The 20556-nt window shown below is 50.2% G+C and overlaps 1 protein-coding gene across 9 annotated transcripts in view; it reads left to right on the top strand.

Annotated features, from left to right (window-relative positions):
- The window catches only part of EPB41 (erythrocyte membrane protein band 4.1), a 96731-nt gene that overhangs the window by 10296 nt on the left and 65879 nt on the right, over window positions 1–20556 (top strand). The window lies entirely within an intron of this gene.

The raw sequence follows: 20556 nt of genomic DNA, 5'->3' as shown, positions 1-20556 counted from the left end.
TGCTAAGCTTTCCCCTTTCCTGTCCATCTCTGCCCCCTGCCCAGTAATAACCTCTCCTCTCCCAGTAATGGAAAGGACTGAGCATACTTAGAGCAGCTCTGCTCCATGCCCAGGCATTCCATGTACCGCCAGCCACTGATGAAAGATTTGAAGGGAAAGCAGAGGAAGGTGCTGGGAGCAGATTCCTTTATTTTTAAACTCAGCATTATTATATGATGCTTCACAGGGAGGGCAGGAGAGGTGAATCAAATCCAAGCACAAACCTGTTGTTCTTACACAGAAGTCAGTGCAGCACTATGTTTGGAAGCTGAGCACCTGCCTGCTGTTCTGAATGAGCTGTTCTCTGCTACCAAGTTTCTAAAAGAAGGATCATTAATTAACTAGAGAACCTGCCTTGATCAGAAGTGCTGAGCCCGTCCCCGCCGGATACCCAGCAGTCATTTGAATGCAGAATAAAACTCCTCAGCACAGAAGGTGTAGCTGCAAGAAACGCCGGCTTTTGGGGTTTTCACCCTGAGACAAGAGGAAATTTGCTGCTTGATGAATATTTGGTATTAATCTTGGTCAGCAAACAAGAAAGCTGAGTGGTAGTACCTTGTTAGTGATGGCACAGATAAAGGTGGTGTGGTACAGTTTCACTGGATCAGGGATCCTTCACAGGGAAATCGACAGGGTCAGGTTGCCTTTCCATCTTTAAGCCTGGCTTATGTCTTAGGTCAACATAAAATGCACAGGAGCTGTAGTAAGTGAACCTCCTCCTCTCCAGGCCTCGTCAAAGAGTGTTGGGCATCGGTCCTAAAAGTAATTCACCAGCAGCTTCCGTGGACGGATGTGCTGGGGAAAGCTGGAGGGCAGAAACGGTGAAGAAAAACGCTGAAGATGCAAGAGGAGCCTGTGACATTTGAGGTTGTGCTCTTGACCTTCAAGCTAAGATTCACATGTGTTGCCATTATTTGAAGCCTGTCAAGAAATCCAAAGTGAGGTCCTGTGTTTTGACTCCAAAGTGAGTCCTGGAAAAAGGACTGAGATCCTGGCTGGAAAACCATTCAGAGCTGTGTTGGTGGCACAGGAGGTGGTACGCCATGTGTCTGTTAACGGGCTGCTGCTGAGCTGTGTCTGTCTGTGCGTCTGTCTGTCTGTCCATCACCAGTGATGGACTCAGTGATGCTGGCAGCTCCTTGTCACGATCTCTAAGTTCACCTGTACATGGAATTGTTTTTCCCTCTCCTTTAATTCATGGGTCACGTAGAGAAGAGCATTGCTTTGTGGAGCTGTTGAACGGCAGTTGTGTTGTGAACTTGGCTCTCTCCTTAATTTTTATTCACATATAGCTCAAAGAGGAAGAACAAATAAGGTCTTCGGCTTTTCCACCTTTCAGTGACATTTTCTGCTTTGAACCTCTCCTGGAAACGTCGTAGCAAGGTCTCTCTTTCGCCTGTCCCACCCCTTCAGAAGACACCACCGGAATCCGGTCCGGTGTGTAGTTCTAGGGCTGGCTTAGCTCAGTGGTTTCACTCCAGCGCTTTGCGAGGCAGCGACGTAGTTCTCATGGTGATGTTTGAAGTAGCAGCGCTGCCTTCGGAATTACCATCTCATTAAGTGAAAGCAAAAACTCGCAAGCAAGTGAGCTTTCTGCCTCTCTTGTTGCGTAAGAAAAGCTGTTTTAGTTGACCTAAAACCCAACATTGAAAACCAGCCTGAACAGGGATGCTTTCCTCCTGGCTCTGTGGGCAGTTTGCAGCAGTCGCCACTGTTCTTGGAGAGCCATTCACGCAGTGGCAGCTGCAAGCCCTCTTCAAAACAGTTACTCCTTTGAGACTTGCTTCCCTTTTGCTCGGTGGTTGGAGGAACCCTGCTGGGGAGACAAATAATTAGAAATAAAAGATGGCAGCTTAATGATTATTGGCTTCTTTCTGATGCAGTCCGCGGTGCGCGCGGGGGTAAGGCAGGCTGGTGTGCAGCTCAAAGCTGGTGCTGCATCTCTTGCTCAAAAGATTGACCGCATTTATCATGGAAACTTGCAGCCTCTGAGGACCTGCAGAATGCGCTGAACGAACCAAATTAGATTATTTATTTCAGTAACGAGCCTTTCTCAGGGAGGGTGATTCTTAGCAATTAACTGTGGCAATGGCAACAGTTCAGATGAAGCATGCTCCCTGCCCTCTTCCCTCTGTCTTTCCATCCATACCCACAGCTTTCCTCTACAACTTGTGATTTCCACCCTCCTTTCCCCTCCTCCAGTACTTGAATTCTGCCTATAAATCTGAACCACTTTGGGTTTTCTTTGTAAAATGAGCACGGAAAGATACGACCTTAAATAAAGCCTCAAAATGCCTTATTTTGTAAAGATCCAGAAAAACTGGCAGTAACGCGACGCTATCCTCTGGGATTTTGTCCTATTGATATTAATCTTTTTGAAGCTGGTATCCATGACTGCCAGTTTCGAAGGTTAATATACTGCATTTCAACCAAGCTGAGAAGTCTTTTTTTTTTTATTTGTGATATGGAAATGTGCACCAATTAATCATCGTGCACCTGCAGAAATGCCTCTCTCAGCAGACTCCGGCTGTGCCGTGTTAGGTTGTGGGATCATCTGGGGAACGGACTTGGGGTGACTGGGTGATCCAGTTAGTAGCTTGAGGCTAAAGCCTGTGAGGTCCAAGGAGACAGCAGGTAGGGCAAACAGCGCTGTGGTGCAGAGCTTCAGCTCTTATTTCTGGGACAACTAAGGTAGCCTGTGGTCTGTTTAGAAGTTGTTATTTACTCTCCGTAGCTAAAGTCTTAATTAAATAATTGTTAGGTCTTGCCAGGTGTCCCTGGGTGATGTGCAGGTGCAGCCTGCAGTAACGAAGGGCTGACAGTTGTCTAGTGCTGGCTTCGTGGCTTGGATGAATTTGCTGCCCGGCCTTTGGATTACAAGGGATGTGTTAGGACAGACCAGAGGGCTCTCCACCAAGTACCTGGCTCTGACTTCCTGCTAGGTACACATCGGTCCTTTCCGTGAACCAAAGAGCTCTCAGTATGTTGAAGCCAAGGGATGCTCTGTGCCCAAATTGGGAGCGCAGCGGTATGGAGTCAAATCCGCGCTCGCGCAGCCCCTCGTGAGCGCGTCACTTAACTGGTGCCTTTCTGGAGAGAAGCTGCAGTTCAAAAAAAAACACCTACCTGGTGTTATTTAAACAGGCCAGAGCCTCTCCTCGCTGCAGTTTGACTTCTCATCCGTGCAAGGAGTAAATCAGCCACCGATGTCCTTTGTTTGTGGTACAGCTCTTCTGCCTCCCTGCCTTCGCACTGGTCCCTGGGTGGCACTCACTGTTATTTTTGGGTTTATTTCAACAAAGGCTGCGTAGCCGAGCTCGTCCCCCGCTGAAGTGACAGCTGTGTCTCTGGCCAGGCTGGTTGTTGGTGTTTGGGTTTAGGAGGCTGGCACAAGGGCTTGAACTTCCTCCTCCTGCGCAAACAGAGAGGTTTCCAGCAGTGTCTCCTGGAATTTATTAATGAGGGGCAGGGAGTCGAGCACACTCCTCTATTTTTAGTTGTGTCTTCTTGTCAGTGGGACTGCTAGGGAGTGAAAAACGGGTAAGTGCCTGAAACGAGGGAGTGGATGGAGGTCAGCGTGCCGGTGGGCCGGCTGTCTCTCTTGCAACAGCTCTTTCCATGGTTCAGTCCATTTCTCGGGCTGTTTCTGGAGCTCAGGCTCGTGCCACACTGGTTCTTTTCCTGAGCCTGCACTAGCTGTATTCACAGCATCACCTGTAATCTATTCTCCAGGGATTTTAAGCACTTTCTAGATCCTTTAAGTGCAGCCACTCGTATGTTTAATACTTCCAAATACTTCCATGCTTAAGGGGAAAAGTATTTCTCTCTCAATGTAGAAACATTCACCATATGAAAACCCGATCCTGCAGCCTGAAGCTCACCTCCTCTAATCTTTAAATGGTGCATCTTGGCAGAGATGCGCTGTACGCACCATCCCTAAGCCCTGGAACAAAGCTGACTTTCCAGGGAGCTGTTCTTCCCTGCACTGGCACACAGCCTGGAGAGAGCTGATGCTCCTCTTCATCTATTTTATTCCTCTTTCTTCTTGGCACTAGTCTGCTGTGCTGGAAGACACTGACTCAAGTGAACATCAACTTCACGCAAACCGATGAAACCCACGGTGGGAGCTTTTTGCTTAAATTAACCAGATTCTCAGTGGGATGGGAATTCCAGCCATCCCTTCTGCTTTCCCCATCTCCCCAAAAGGCATCCACGTAAGCCAGTCTCGTACCAAAAAGATGTAGCGGCTCAAAAATGGGATTGTTCTGCCCGCAGGAAAGAACATGCGGTTTTAGTTTGGCAACCACGGCCCTTAAAGGGCACAACTCCTGCTGTTAAAACAACCAACAAAGGAAAACTCTCCGGTAGGAAACCATGCAGAAAATGATAGGAGAAGCAGGTTGGATTTAGCAAAACTTGGGGCCAACTGCCACGATGCCAAGTGGGATTACAATAGCAAAATCACTTACTCTCTGTAACTATGGAGGATGCTGCTTGGCCCTTTAATTACTCGTTCAACAATGAATCGGTTGTTGGTTTTGGAGAGTGCCACGATGGGCTGGGCCAGATTTAATCTTTGGTTTAAATACTTGATACAGAGCCAGGTGAGCGTAGACGTTGCAGGTTGCGCGTTGTAGCAAAGCGGTGCAGCGCCTTCTAGTTCTTTGTGAAAATTTCTGGAGTTTGCAATTCAGCCTGGCACAGGCTCTTTTTTTGGCAGTGGATTCTGCTGTGCCCGCCACTTTGTGTGCTAGATCGAGGGGTGAGCACTGGAGAAATGCAGCGTTAGCTGAAGCACCCCTTCCTTCTAGGTAAATCATTTACCTGGAATATCTTTGTTCTGGATCAACGTTTTACAGTGAAACGAAGCTCGTGAAGTCGAAGGGAGATTTGCTTTACACCTCGTCCTGGCTTTCTGTTCTCAGCCAAACCTGCGCTACTGATGGTGACGGTAAATCTGGGAAGAGGAGCCAAGGGCAGAGGGCCAGTAGCTGGCACAACTGAGCCACCTGCTCTCCTCCCACCTTGTTTGCTCTTGTGAAATGGCTGCTGCTGCTCCGGAGGCTGTCGCTTGCTAGCAAAATGTGGGAAGGTGGCACGTAGACCGAAGATGCCTATTGTGTGCGTACCAACGTGTGCATAACACAGACACAACCGGCTTGTTTAGAGCAGTAGTGGATAAACGATTCAGTTGACCAGCTTGATTTCCTTGTTTTTCTAGAACTTGGCGTAATCGTGAGTATTTCTCTTCACCTTAAATCCTGCTTGCTTTGGGGGAGGGAGCGCCGATACCAGTGCGATGCATGATTCCTTTGTTTAGGTTGGGAATTCCTCACGTAGAGCAGCTCCTCGGGGTGAGGAGAGCTCTGTGCAGTTTGTTATTTGTGCCAGTAATGCTCTAGGCGCAGCGTTCGCTGGCACTGGTGTAAATCAGGACCCCTGTTTTACAACAAATCCTACCAGCAGTGCATCCTGCGGGGCCCTGCAGAGCGCCGGGTCACCTTACAAGGGATTTTTTTTTTAAAGGAAGAACTTACTTGAGCTGGATTTAATCTACTGTCTAGATGCTCTTAAGATGCTACAGCGCGTAGCTGCTTGCTAGCTGCATGCACGTTTAACAGGAGAGGGTAGAGTTTGGCATCGTTCTCCGTTGTGACCCAGTTGATTTGCCCTGACCAAGTCCATGAGGATCTGAGCACCCACCAAGTGGCCTTTCAGCTTGCAAGGAACAGCTTCTGCCTTAGAGGCCACAAACACATGCCTAAAATGAATATAATTCCTCTCCTTATTCCTATATCCAGCAGCCGAATACCAAGAAATCCTGACTTATTGAAGTAATTCTCGGTCTCTAATTGACTCCTATAAAGTGGCTGAAACCAGCTGTAACCGGGAGGGTTTTTTGAATATTTGCAATCTGGGCTTGGCACAGGGCAAACCGTTCTTATAGTGAAGAATTTAAGAAATTTCCATTACTTCCTATGGGATTTCAGAGGTCAGTTTGCGGCTGTGTAGGAAGGAAAAGGTTAGAAGCTAAGCCAGTGATTTACAGCAGAAGAGTGGTGGTGGTGGTGGTGGTATTTCCATATGCAGAGGAGCTTTGTTTTTGTTTTTTTCTTTTTTTTCTTTTTTCTGCTCCCTACGAAAGGATTGCTTTGCCCGAGGTTCAAAAAATCACCCTGCCCCAGAAGAACATTTTCAAGGCACTCTCATGGCACAGACCATGCACTTTTTTTGCATGTCTGATGATGCTACTCTTAAATTTTTTTTGCTATTTGAACTCTCAGCTCTTTGTTTGAAGAGGTAACAGCGTCCTTTGCCCTTGTGCGCAGCGTGTCCGGCAGCTTGCACTAGTGCTCCCTGTGGATAAATGCTTCACCTGGGAAATAACGGCTCAAAATAGGGGAGCTGCTGCTCCTCTCTGCACTCAGATGCTGGCAGATGGAGTTTGGAGATCATCTGGTGATCTGAGCATGGTGGATGACTGCTGCGTGGTGTTAAATCACTGTTTTGATGCAAAGTTTTCATTGCCCTGGTCTCCTCTCCATGTAATCTGCAATCTGCCGTCGTTCAGCATGTGTATGTGTTACGATGAAGCAGTGTGGTTTTGTTTTCTTGTTTTTTCTTAATTGCAAGAAGTCGTTGCCAGCCCCTCCCATCCAAAAATTGTGGTTTCTTTGCTCGGTGGTTTTCTCCTTAAAGCCCTGTGGACTCGCGTTTCTCTTCTGACACACTCTGTTTTCAGCCCTCGTGTTGCCAGCCCATCCGTGGGTGAGCAGTAGCAAAGGCAGCAGTTGCTGTGGTGGGTCAGCACCAAACATCTGAGCCTCCTCTCTTCACAGCCTGGGCTATTAAAATGTGTTAATTTAATAATTCAATGCCGTGGGGAGTGAAGTCAGAGCTTCAGGGTGTGTTTCAGAGGCACTGCCTGTCTCTGGTGTAGGAGCAGTGACTTACAGCCACTAGAGCTTTCCCAGCCTGTGTCTTTGAACCAAACGTGCTCATCTGAGGCCGAGGAAACCACCAGAGAGTCCAGTTTTAAAGCAAAAATACCTCCCTTCCCTCCCATTACGGAGCTTTTTGCAAGCGATCTCAATACTGGGGCAAGGGGGGAGCTGCCCTGTTCTGTGTGTTTTGGCAGAGCTGAGTGTCAATGGACATACAGAGGAGAAGGGGTAGATAGCTCTGAGGAGGGCGTTACTTTTTCTAGAGAATTGGGTTTATTTGGCTCCCATTTAGCACAAGTGTCCTTAGTATGTGAGTGGTCCTTGAGGATAAAGGCACAAGGACGAAGCCGTCCCAACCGGGGTGCGCATCAGCCCGGGCTGTTCTTCCTCTGCTGATGAAGAGGTAGGATGGTTGCTCTTCAAGCAAGCAGAATAACGTGCCTGATCGCTTAATTCTCTTTGGGAGGCAAGTGGAGATGCCTTGTGTCATGTGTCTCTTGGGGTTCTGTAAATGTTTGAGAGGGATTTGGACCTCCTGAGGACCAAAGGCACACCTGAGGCCTCCAGCCTGGTCTGCCGGAGCCCCGTGGAAGCGCTGGTGAGAAGCTGGGAAGTGTTTTGCTCTGGTGTACGGAGCAGGGAGAGCCGGACAGCTCTGGTTGACAAAAATAACTTCTTATAATTTGGCTGTGGGTCAGGAGAAGCCGCTCTGTGCCGTTATGCGCAGACGTCTCCTCCGACGCTCCTGTTTTCCCACGTCCACCAGCGCGGCTGTGGGGTGTTCTCGCTGACGGAGCACTCCGGCTCCGTTGGTGCTTTACTGGGGCTCGGCACCCCCTGGCTGGCCCGGTACCGGTTCGGTTCCTGATGGCCTTACGTTCAGAAAAATACAGAAACCCCCGCGTCCCTCCCCGCGTCCTCCCTCTTGAGCTGGGCCACGACTTTCGCTGGGCGGCCGCGAATTGTGTTTCAAATCTGGGTCACGGAGGGAGGAGAGCAGAACCCGCCGCCGCTCGGCGTTACCGGCAGGCGGGGCCGCTCCTGCCCCTTTCGTCCCGGCGCGGGGCGGCGCCGCCCGCCCCCCCCCCCCCATCGGCTTAGCGCCGGGCCGGCGGGGGGGGCTGCCGGTAAACCTGTCCGTTCCGCCTCCCCCTCCGGGGGCGCGGGGGTGTTTTGTGCTGGGCTGAGGCGGGGCAGAGCCGCGGTCCCTCCGGGCCGGGGTTCGGCGCCCGCGGGCGGCCCTGAGGGAGGGAAACGGGGCGGGAGGAGAGAAGACATGAGGGGGCGCGCGCTCCCGCGCCTCCGCCCCGCCAACCGCGGTTTCCCCTCCGCCAATAGCGAGGCGGCGCTGTCGCCCCGCCCCCTGCTTTCGGCCAATGGGAACTTACTCCACTGTTGTGGGTGGGGGCGGGGCCGGGGGTGCGCGGCGCGGGGGGCAGAGCCGCGGGGCGGGCGGCGGTACCGGCGGTGCCCGTGCGGAGCGGGGCTCGGCTCGGCGCGGAGCAGAGCGCGGAGCGGCGCGGCCCCGGGGTGCCGCACCGGGAGGGGTGTCTCTGTGCGGCCCGGCGTGAGGGCGGCGGGCGCCGCGCGCGCGCGCGCGGGGGCGGCTGCGCGCGCGCGCGCGCCCTCGGCGGGCGGGTAAGTGCGCGCGTGTGCGTGTGCACGGCGAGTCGGTGCGTGCACCCTGCGTGTGTGTGTGTGTCCGTGCACGCCGGTGTGCGCCCGTGCAAGGCGCGTCGGTGCATGCGGTGCGTGCAAACGGCGCGTCAGTGCGTGCGCGCGCGCACGGTGCGTGTGTGTGCGCGTGCATCCGTGTGCACCGTGCCTCTGGCTGCGCGTGTAAAGGATGCGTGTGCGTGGCTTTGAGCGTGCATCCGCGGTCTGCAGGCGCACAGTGCCCGCACGGGGTGTGTGTGTGTGCGTGCACGGTGTTTCTGTGCGTGCACAGCGTGTGTACGGTGTGTCCGTGCGTGCACAGCGTCTCTGTGCATGTACAGCGTGTGTACAGTGCGTGTGCAGCCTGTGTGTGTGCACGGTGCATCTGTGCGTGCACAGCACGGTGTGCGAGCGCTCCGTGGGGGTGCAAGCGTCATGGAGAACTGCGAGCCGAAAGGCTGAGGCTTAGCTGGGACAGATTCTGCAGGAGGCGAGAAACAGAGGGATATAGCGGGATGAGGGGCGCAATACGGAGGAGCTGGCACCCAGTGTCCCCCTGTTTGCTGGGGCGGTGGGTGCCCGGGGCTGCCTGCGGCCGAGCCGGGGTCCCCAGCTCTGCGCGGAGTCCATTGTGCAGGAGGAGGAGGAGGAGGAAGGAGACATGGCGGGGAAGAGCTCGGGGCTCTGCAGACCAGCGGGGCCCCACTAGCCCACCCATGCCATGGGTGCTGCGGTCTGGCTCCACCCGGGCAAAGGCTCTTTCCCAGCTGTGCATCCCGCTTCCCTCTGAATTTCAGCTCAAGAAAACCCCTCAGCCCGCTGGGAAGCGACGCTCTTCAGCCAAAAGGATTTTCCGCCAAAGCACATTTTTATTTTTTATCTCCAGCACCACGATGTTTACAATGAAAACAACTCCAAAGGGCCCGGTAGGAGTTAAAACGAGTTAAAATGAGTTAAAATGGCACCTTGACTGCATCCCCGAGAGCCGCGTCTGCAAACGTCCCGAGCGCCGTCGCCGGAGTGTTTCTGGCGGAAGAGGAACTCGCTCCCCCTTTGTGTGCCGAGGGGGCTGTGTGCGGTTTGGGGGGCTGCCCTCCCAGCTGAGGGTGCCTAAATGTTTGTTTAAGAATTGCATGTCCAGCTGCAAAGAGGAAATTTCTTAGAGACTGTCCGAATTCTGGGGCAGGTGTTGTGCCGGAAATTATAGTTTGGTTATAATTCAGTTGTTTGTGTTATAATTCAGTTAAGGCGCTGGTAAAAATACAGAGAAGCAAAGCGAAATCTTATTTTTGAACAAGGGCACAAACCCAATTTTTGTTTTATTTTGCTATTTATTTTTGGGATTTGAAGGCTTTCCAAACACGCTGGGTTTTGTTTGCAGAAGTTCCTTAGATCTGGAGGGATGGTCCTTCTAATTAGTTGATTCTCATTTCACAATTGAGTTACTGAGTGTCAGAATAATCCCTGTAGGAGCTCCGGGGGGGGGGAGGAGAATTCGGGAGACGCGTTGGGATTCTGACCTGGCTCCTATCGCTGCTCATCCCTGCAGCGATGCTGTGGAGCGCGGTTCCTTTCACAATGAGCTGACTCGTGTGTCGCTGCCCCGGGAGCCGCTCCCATCGATGCCCCAGCCCTGGGAAGGTTATTTTCCAGAGGTACAATAGTAGGTTGTGGCTTTTTTTGTTTTTTTTTTTTTTGGCAACGGCTGGCGCGACCGTGTTTTGAATTCGTTGGAGTTTTCCTGCAGCGTCGTGGTGGTCGTTATCGGGGATGTCCTGCTTGCGGTGCGTGTCGGGTGTCGATGCTGCCAGTGCACTCGCTGTTTATTTTTGTGCGTCGTGGTGCCAACCTCTGGCACCTTCAGTTACGTTTCTGTGACGATTTTGAGCATCGGGTGTGATTTAAAAGACAGCGGGGTCCTTTGCGCATCTCTGCTGTCATGGCCTTAATAAAGAAGGCGAGGATTTCCTAGGATTCCCATGGGCAAACATAATCTGCTGCAGAAGGTAAATATCAGGATAAACATAGCACTCCTTACCTTTAAAACTCAATTAGAGCCTTATGAAACGGAGAGAATGATGTTTTTTTTGCGTAACATAAATGCGTTAATTATTTCCTGTATCACTTCAGATTAGGAGAACAGGAATTACCTGTGTTTTCGGTTGGTCTCACGATTGCAATTTAAACCAAATTCTTGTCACAAGCAAAGCGTTTGACGGGAAGGCGGCAGGCTCTCTTGGGCACTCCTGACCCGGCCGAGGGGAGGAAGGATGGACGGACGGACAGACTCTTCTCAGCCTGTTTCAACACACCGTATGTTCCTAAATCCTGAAAATGCTTTAGACAACGCTTCTCCAAATCTACAGCTTCTGTCTCCGGGAACGTGCTGCCAACTGTCCGCGTGCTCCACGTGAGCGGACACGATATTTTCACTTGACAGCATTTGATTTTTCGGAAAGTGGTGAAACATGTCTCTTCTGACGCCCCATTTGCTGCTTGTTGAGCAAATATTGGAATTGATGGCAGGTTGGCTCGTAGGTCCGTGGCTTCTCTAGTGAGCAACCACGTTTACAAATTCAGTCATTAGTGATCAAAGTGTTGCTGTGCCGGGGAAGCTTGCAGGCTTCCAACCACGGGATGTTGGGATGCTCTGTGTGCTTTGATATGTTGATGGGTCGGTGCTGGTGTTGAGAATGTGGCATGTAACGTGCTGGAACAAAATTGTAGGTACAGAAGTGTTGCTGATGGAAGGCAGTGGCTCTGTACTGGGTTTTCACCAGGAGTTATTTAGTGTCTCAAAGGAATCTTGGATTTTTGGTGTCAGTGGGTAAATGTCCATCACTTTATCCTCGTGGAAGTTCATGGAGGTGTTGGTTGTGTGTCCACAGCACCTGGCCAGGAGTTTATCATCAAACACCTTTCCTTGATGCATTCTCTAATGAAGGGTGTTTGAGGAGAGCCTCTTTGTTTGGGGGGACTGTGACAGTACCTGTCCTGCTGCAGAGCAGGTTTTTCTTCAGCCTCTCGCTACCACATTGTGTCTAACTCTTGAAGAAGCCCGAGAAGTTGGTGCAGCTCGGAGATGCTGTGGATAGGGAGAGCTCCAAGCTGTTTCCAGGTGTCCAGGCCAGGAGGTCCCCTGGAATAGAGGAACCCAGCTGGAGTGGAAGGCAGAGCAGGCGCTTCCCACCCCGCTGTGGGTAGAGGGGTGCACAGCTCTGGAGCTGGGGAGCTCAAGCTGTATTTTTGTACTCCACTGGATTTGTCTGGACTGGCTCTGTTCGCTGAAGCTGCTTTTACCTTCATGATAATAAGCAGTGATGAATCAGAGGTGTTGCTTTAATATGGTAGTTTTTGAGGGGCCTGCAGCAGCCTTATGGATGAACATCGTTTCCTCTTATAAACCCTATTTTGTACTTCTAAACTCTGCTGCAGATTTACTGGCTTCTTCCTAGGCACAGTTCACCCCCGTGCAACTTTTCTGGAGCGTTAAGAAATGACAGATATTCAGATTGTTCAGACTTGGAGCTGTGTTTTGTTGCTGTTGTGCATCTCTCTGGGGAAGCTCGACACGAAGCTTTGCATCTCGAGTGGAAGTTGCAGTCTGGGCTTGGTGATCTTTTGCCATGATTGTTCTGCTTTCTTGGTGCTTGGCTTTCACTGTAATCATGTGTAGATTAAGCAGGCGGCTATATGTAAAAAATTCACCTTATACGTCTCATCTGCTGTGCTGTTTTGATCAGTGCTGTGGTTCCTTAAGTTGCAGAGAACTGTAGGATGCGGCATAGCAGGGATTTATCTTTGTCCGTTGGATGGATTAGGTAGGGATGTTCATGGCTTGTACTTAATCCAGATTAATATTATTAGTTTCTTTACGTTCAGTCGGTTGTTTACGCTTGTTTTCTGTTTACGTGAATTTTTGGCTTGTGTAATTCTGCTAACATTGTGTATTAAAAGAAAATACTTTTAATTCATCTGTGTAAATGGACTAATTATCTTTTTTTTTGTTGTTAATGAAGTAGTTCCACAGGGAGGAAAAATGCATGGGCTTGGGGTGTGTGTTTCAAGTACTCGTACTCTTCCAGGGCATGCTCCTCCAGACCCCACTGCCATTCTGATACGGGCTTTTTAAGCAAATTCCCATGCCAGCTTGCTTTTGCTGCTGTGCTCAGAGCAAGCATCTACAGCAGTGGTTTATAATTTATAATTTATAAAGTCACACAGCACTTGGGCTCTGCTGCTTTTGGAGGGAACCGAGTATTTTGTATCTCCTCGATCTTGATGCAGAACCTGAAAGACGTAGGAAGAGGAGCAGCTCCGGGGAGTGTTTTTGCTTGCAGTGTGTTTCTGGTGGTAGGAGAGCTCCGTGGCCGTGGCCATCACGTCGTGTGCTTCCCTCCCACACCTGTGTTTTTGGAGAGCAGTCCCTTCCCTTCGTTGGCGGGGGTGATGCCGTGGGATGTCGGACGGGCTTTCTGGCAGGTTCACACCATGAAATAATTCCTCTGAAAAATTCCTCTGTGGCCACCTAAGGAAACCTCCAGCCTGGACTTGGGGAAGAGCCTTTGCTGTGCCCGAACAAAGGTCTTTCCTACAGGGATCAGGTCAGCCTGAGTTGTAACCACAGCAAAACACTCCATGGATGGAGCCCTGCGGATGGAGGCTCCGTCTGGAAGCAGCAGGAGAAGCTCTGGGCTAGTTAGCCGTTTCTATGAAAAACACAATTCCTTTGAACCCGTGGCTCACCGGTTGTAGGCTGATTATTTCCCCCCCTTCCCCGCCCCGCGTAATGCGCGTGTGTGAGCGAGATAATTAAAAGCTTTTAGTTAAATAAATAACTGAGCCGCTCACGTGGCTTTGTAGTAGAATCGCGGAGTCGAACACTTAGAGGTAGAAGATGGCGTGTGCTGCTGCTGGTCCCCGCAGCATCTCCTCCGTCTTTCCATGCGAGCGCAGACCAGCGTGGTCCAACTGTCAGATTCCATATGGACTTTTCCCCCCCAGGCCGTGCTTGTTGCTAAACATAAGAGAAAGCTGCCCACTAAGTGGGAGCAGTCCAGTCCCATTGTCTACGGGGCCCCGGGCTGTATTTATTTCCCTCTATTCAAACTCTGTTCCGAAGACAGGATTAATAATTCCCGCCTGGGTTCATCTGCCTGCGTGCAAAAGCATCAAAAGTGTGAGCTGGTCTTTGCAGTTTGCTCGTGAGACGAGGCTGGATGCTTCGGGACGGGTAGTGGTGTAAACGTTGAAGGGTGGTTTGGTTTTGTATTCAAGCCCTGGTTTCTGCCTCCGTGAGCTGCCCGCAGCGCCTCGAGCCAGGCACTCGGAAAATGAGAAACATGCAGCTGGTGACCATTCCTGGGGAGTTTTCACTCGTTTGTCATTGGGCAGGGGATGATTTGTGGAAGGGTAAAAATCTTTCGGGTCCAGCTTCAGCTGCTGTAGCTAAGAAATGTTTCTCCTCCTGCAGCCCTGCCTGCCTCGCTTGCAGCCTGCCAGTTCCTGAAACAAATGCTAAGAGGGCCCTAAACCCAAATATCCCTAATTTCTCCTCTTAGCATGAGCGCCAGAGGACAGCAGGATGCCCTGGGGCTTTATGGGAAGATGCAAATTTTAAGAGGTGCAGAGGTAGCTCAGGGTGGCGTTTTGCAGTCTGACAAAAAAAACCCCTTTGAATCCCCAAACAAAACCTGTTAGTCTGTCTTTTAAAATACTGGATTCTGTGTGCACGTAGTTTTCTAGTCCTGCTTTGCAGCATCGTCTTGCCATGCACATCAGTTGTTAGAGGCACGAGCTGGTGGGACCCTACAGGGATGCAGCCCCTTGGATGGATGATGGAGAAGAGTGGGAATGAGCTGTAATCCTCCCCGGCCAAGGGAGCCCTCCTGTGCTTTTATAAATGAAAACACAGCTGTTCATTTTGTCTGAAAAGTCTTTAAAATCCAGCATTAGGCCAAAGTTTTCTGTCTTAGGAGCCTGGTTAACAACTGTCGGCTTGGCAGCGATGGACGTGCAAGATGGAAGTTGTGCATTTAGAGTCGTGCGGGGGGGTTGTTCTTTGTGCAGAGTCAGAACAAACGCTGCCTGACCGACAGCCCCGTTCCTCCTGCCTGAGTGTGTGCGAGTGTGTGAAGGCAGTAAAAAGGCCATCTACAACATAAACGTGCCCTGGCACAGGCAGAAGGTGGAGGATGTGTTCCCAGGCTTCTTGTAGGAGGAAGGAGTCGCATCTCATGCGAGAAAACAGCATTTTTTAGGATCCTCAGTAGCAAATATTAAAATTTAAGCAGTGAGAGACCAGGTGGGATGAGTACTGGGCACTACCCCAGTGTCCCTCCATCCATCTCGGGGATGTCCCTTCCATCCCTCCTGGGGATGTCCCCTCCCAAAGATGTCACTCCATAGAATCATAGAATGGTTTGGGTTGGAAGGGACCTGCAAGACCATCTAGTTCCAACCTCCCTGCCATGGGCAGGGACACCTTCCACTACACCAGGTTGCTCAAAGCCTCATCCAGCCTGGCCTTGAAATAGGAAAGTTTCACCCGACCAGGTACTTGAGCCCCGGACCCTCACATGAAAAGCCTGAAACTCTACTGACTGAGCTATCCCTCCATCCATCCATCCCTTCCTCCCTCCTGGGGAGTACCAGCACTGCCCCCGTGTCCCTCCATCCTTCCTAGGATTGATGCCGGTGGCCGATGCCAATATTTCTGCTTTTTCATCTCCCACTGCCAGCTTGACAGTGGGTAGTACATGTGGCAAGACGCTGCTGGAGGTCATGGTGGACAAGCACATCAAACAGCCATACTATAAAGTCGAAGTGTGGGCTGCCTGGTGCAGCTGCTGGAATAACTTTCATCTAGGTACAAGTTGGAAATGTCTGGGGCTTGGGGAGGAGTCCAGCTGCAGAGAAAACGACTGTTTTCAGCTGTTTGTATGTAGCTGCAGTCAAAAGGGTTTAAGGACCCCCACGCTTTCTTGGAGCGGGGGAACAACTAGGAAGAGAAACTGATTTGGGAGGGGAAAGCACAGGCTAAATATACGTTGCTTTTCTATCGATTTTTGTGTGCAGCTGGACCCCTGGGGGTCTTTAAACGTGTTGGAAAAGAGCTCTTGCAGACGCACGGGTTTGCTGAGTTAATTACACACATCAGCTGACTTCATTCTTCTCAGGAGTTTCTGAAAAATAATTTAATATTGTAGAGGATGGGTGCAGAATGGGCCCTGGAGGAGGAGGGTTTATCTGCGGTGAAGCCAGGAGGAGCAGCGGGGCGATTGCATCGACATGGGAAGGGTGGGCTGCCGACAGCGCGGGGAAACGGCCGCGTGCTGAATTCCTCTGACTTCAGCAGCGTCTGATACCGTTTCCAGCATGTTTTGTTAGAGGAAATAGTTTCTTTAGACTTCTCATTCATTTTTTTTAATCTTCTTGTTGTTGTTGTAACTGCTGCTTCTATTATTTCCCTCCTGTCTCCCTAGATGCTGTCTTCAAAAAACACTTCCTTTGTTTATGGGCGGCAGTAACTGGTTTGTTTGCTCCCGCCTGTCTCTGCACTTCCCTTCCCTCCCCCAGGAAGCGATTGAAAAAGCTGGAGTTGACCGATGGAGTCAGAGTGGCGTCGCGCCCGTCCCAGTGCAGGGCTCACCTCCCTGCCCCTCCCTGCAGCGTGGTTCGGGATGCTTCGTCCCCTCGTTAGAAACGGTCACGAGAACCCAAGTGAAGAGCAGTGTCCCGCCGTGGTCATCTCAAGAAATGACCTTTTTCCTCCTGCTTGCACACTGGAGGAAGTGTTGTTTGGTTTTTTTTTTGGTTTTATTTTGCTTCTGAAGCGAGATGGTTTGAGTAGCTGATCCCATCCCCTCAGTTTTGGGGCACAGATGCAGAAAATATTCCTCTTCTCGGTTGCATTCAGGTACACGCGATCCCTGCCTGCAAACGCCCGGCTGAGTGGCGTCTGGGATGCTGGTAATGCTGGTGGGGAAACCAGCAGTGGCGTGGGCAGTGTCACTGCCTTCGTATTCTGCAGCTGCTACTCTGGGCTTATTTAAAAAGGATGATTGACTCTCTTCATCTGACCTGATGATGACAAATGTGATATTCCTTTTGTAAAGATGTAGCTTATTAAAAAAAGAGTTCCCACCGCATGATGAATAGAGGGAGAGCTCAGGGAAACTGAATCTATGAGCGTTACGTGCCTGCGTGCCTCCAGAGGCAGGGATGGGGCTGGATAATGAACATGAGAGATGACTTCAGGAAAGCAAGGAAGACTCCAATTACAGTGAAATTTGGTATTTCACTGTGACGCTTTTCTTGCAGCTTGCTTTCTCTCTATAATTGTACCAGACTCTCCAGCATCAGTATTGCCTGATTATTTCACTGGCGGGGTTGTTCAGGCTGGGTTTGATCTGTGCAGTGCTGGTGGCGATCTAGTAATGCAAATACAGCGGGCTGAAACTTTTTTTTCCTTTTTTTTTTTTTTTTTTTGAGATGGATGCACGGCTGCATCTCTGCCAGCGATTAAATTCATTGCAAACACAGGTGAGGCAAGTGGCAGAGCCGTGCAGGGAGACCTGCCAGCACCCCGTGCCCGGAGTTCAGTAGGTTGCAAGGTTTGCACGGAGCTGATGGGGGGCTCGGCGAGGTGCAAGCCTGCCGACGGGGTTAGCTCAGCTTGCTGGGCCGATGCTGCTGGTGGAAGTGGTTGCACATTAACTATTTCTCATGATTTCTCGTCACCAACAGTTGTAAATGGCTCATGAAGTAGGAACAGATGCAGAAAGCCCTCAGCCCTGGTTTTGCTGTGCAGCTTACCACCTCCTGCCCCTGGGTCTTTTAAATTGAAAGCAGTGTTGTAAGGAGACAAAGAACTGTGCCCTTTTGGTGCAGTTAACTATAAAATCAACTGAAAAATCGATAAGATTGTGCTCGTTTTGGAAACAGTTTAGCCTTTTGAAACTTCTGACTCTGGCAAAAAACCAAGTAGCGATTAGTGATACTGAAACTAATGTTTGATTAATTGTAGCTTTCGTAACACTTCAGCTTTATCACTAGAAAAACATCTTGGGATAGGTGGAGAACATTTGTGGGTTTTTTTTAAACTAAAAACACCTGTTCTATTAAACTTTATCATAATCTAGCTGGAGGTGGAGAGGATGTAGACCGAAGTTGCAGCCGTGTGTCTCTGAAGTGTGAGGTTTGTGGGTGAGTTGTTCCTGTGTACTTCAACACAGGGGAAAAAATAAGCAGACTCTTGAGTACCCCGATCCGCTTCAGCAGAAACACTCCCTGAGAAAATATTTTGAGACATTTCTTTAAAACAAAAAAACAAATGGAGAAAAGCTCAAGCCTCTCTGTATTCCTTCAGTTGGAAAACATCACCAGAGCTTTTCTGATGGAGCAATTTATGAAAACAGTGCAGAAATGCAGCCAACTGCACCCTGTGAAGTCGAGCATCGTCTCAACATCCCTACGTGAGCCAAGCCCAGCACTCACTTGGTTCCTTCTCTCTGGAGGAAACAGCAGTTGAAGAACATGTGACTTTTGCTCTGGGTTGACCTCCCTGCATTGCTTTGCCACCCGTTTGCTGTGGTTTTGCCTCCTCGCAAGGTGTTTCATGGGTGCAGCCAGTTTGGATGCTGTGAGTCAGAGAGGTTTGGGAACGAGTCACTAGAGCTCAGAATGAGACAAGGTTCTTGAAAACAACCTGGGAGATCCCCAGCTTTGCACAAGCTTAGAATTAAGGGTTGACTCCAAGACACACGAAGATCCAGACCTCTTGGTATTGGCAGCTATGAGCTCTTTTAATGGTACTTTGGGAAATAATGCTTGAAATTTGTTGCTCTCTTTTAAAGAAAAATCTGTCTTTGCTGCTCCAAGCTGTGAATTATAATTGTTTTTAAAATGCAAATTGGAAAAAAATTCAGCTTGGAGCTGTGCAGATATTTGATTTTTAAGTTGATAGTTTGTCATGCAAGTGATAAGCCAGCATGGTGCCTGGTACAGCCCCTTACGGCTTGGTAGGATTGCAGTGAGCATATATGTGATCTGCATTTACTGCGAGGGAAAATGGATGTGGCACTTGTGTTTTAGTAGGCGGACTGTCTTTTGGGTTGAATCACTGTAAATGGGGACGTGTGTGTTCCATTTGAAATCTGAGATCCACCCATCTCTTTTATTAAACAAGAGTGTTTGGTATGTGCCACCTGCAGTAAAAGCCTACGCAGCCGTTGTCTAATTCTTGATGGCACGAGCGTGTTTATGGAGCATCTTCCTTTTTTAAACTGTGCTACGAGTTGGTTTTGCTGCTTAAAATGGACCCCTTTTGTAAACTAGCAGCTCACTGGGTGACGGCTAATTCATTTATTTAAGTATATTGTTGATTAGAAAGGCACGTTCTGCTGCCCAAAGTACTCGACGGAAGCGATTCCAGAGGCGCGTGTGTTGTCCGCGTTCCCCGTGTCCCCCACGCAGGCACATCCCTGATGTGAGCAGTTCATGCCACCACTGTGTTCCCTGCTCGTGGTCCAGCGGAGTCTCCTGGCCCTGCTGCTGAGCAAACCTGCAACGAGATGGGTTTTTCCTCAAAAATCTTGCGTTTGGGAAGGTAGGCAAGGGCTGGGAGCAGAAATGAAGCACAGAGAAGAGCTATTTATGTTTTTATTTTACCTCTTGTATGTAGAAGTCTAGCACTGACCTAGCTGTTGTCAAGAATGAGTTTTGCAGTGCTGTTCGTGAAACACTTTGAAAGTGCACTGCACTGTGCAAAGAGAAGCACATGTTTTGAAAAATATAATCTAATATTCAATTAAAAAATGAGTAGATAGTCATGATGAAGCGGTATTTCCTTCTGGCGTGTCGCTGTTTCACACGAGTGGCACTGCTTCAGTCCTTTGTGCAATAGGTGTCTATTTGTAGAAGGGGAGAAAAGAGACCAAAGTTTACGAGATCTTTCTCAAAACCCGACAGAAGGGTGTCTTGCACTGGGGTGATTATTAAATCTGAGCAACGCGGGTTGCAAAATAACGTCTTGCGCCACGGTCTGCAGATGCCGATGTGTTTGCGAAGGCTTTGCCAGCTGCAAAGGGTCATTCCGCGCCGTTCCCGAAGGCTCGTGCTGTGCTGGGCTCTGCAACAGGGAGTTGTTTCAGGTCTTACCTCCCAGGTCCAAAGTTAATGCCCGAATAGGCTCAGTTTGTGGTTAAAAGTGACCCTTGCTTGGAGGGAGATGGTTTTCAGGCATTTCTCCATAATCTGGGGAGTTTGGGTTCTCCATCCTCCTTTTTTCGAATGGTTTGCCAAAGGCACTTGCAACTTGCATGAATTAATGCGGCGCTGGCTGCTGACGGCGATGTATGCCCCATGTCCTGGAGATTTCCAGCTTAACGTCCCCAGTCCTGAACTGGCGCTGTGTTTTGTTGAATCTCGAAGAAGAAAACAGACACTTAGTGCTGTGGATGCGTGGGGGATCCGAGGGGCTGGCAGAGGCTGATGAGATCTGGGCACTGAGGCTACGATGACCTTCTGCTCATGGGCTCTCTCACCAAACCTCCTCTTCTATTAGTCTGCCACCAAGACCAGGAATCTCCGTTTCTTTTCTCGGAGGAGAGGCTGGTCCTGGATGCTGGCGGGTTTGAAGCAGTGCCTCCCAACTCCACGCAGCACAGCCGGCAGCAACCTCGTGCGCAGGGAACTCTGTAATTAACGTCAGCTCTTGAGCACCGAGTAATTGGGAGCAGTAATTGGATGGTAGCTTAAGAGTAGGAGCATGGTTAAATAAAACAAACAGGCTTGCAGTCGTGATGTCAGCAGGTAAAATGCCTGGGAAACAGCAAATCCACATGGCAATGACTGAGGTCCGTGCTTCGGAGCAAACCCAGCGAAACCGAAACGTGCAGGCACGGAGCAGGGGCAG

The sequence above is a fragment of the Tauraco erythrolophus genome, chromosome 24, assembly GCF_009769465.1.
Source record: "Tauraco erythrolophus isolate bTauEry1 chromosome 24, bTauEry1.pri, whole genome shotgun sequence".
Classification (NCBI taxonomy): domain Eukaryota; kingdom Metazoa; phylum Chordata; class Aves; order Musophagiformes; family Musophagidae; genus Tauraco; species Tauraco erythrolophus.
This window is presented reverse-complemented; position numbering and strand designations above follow the sequence as displayed.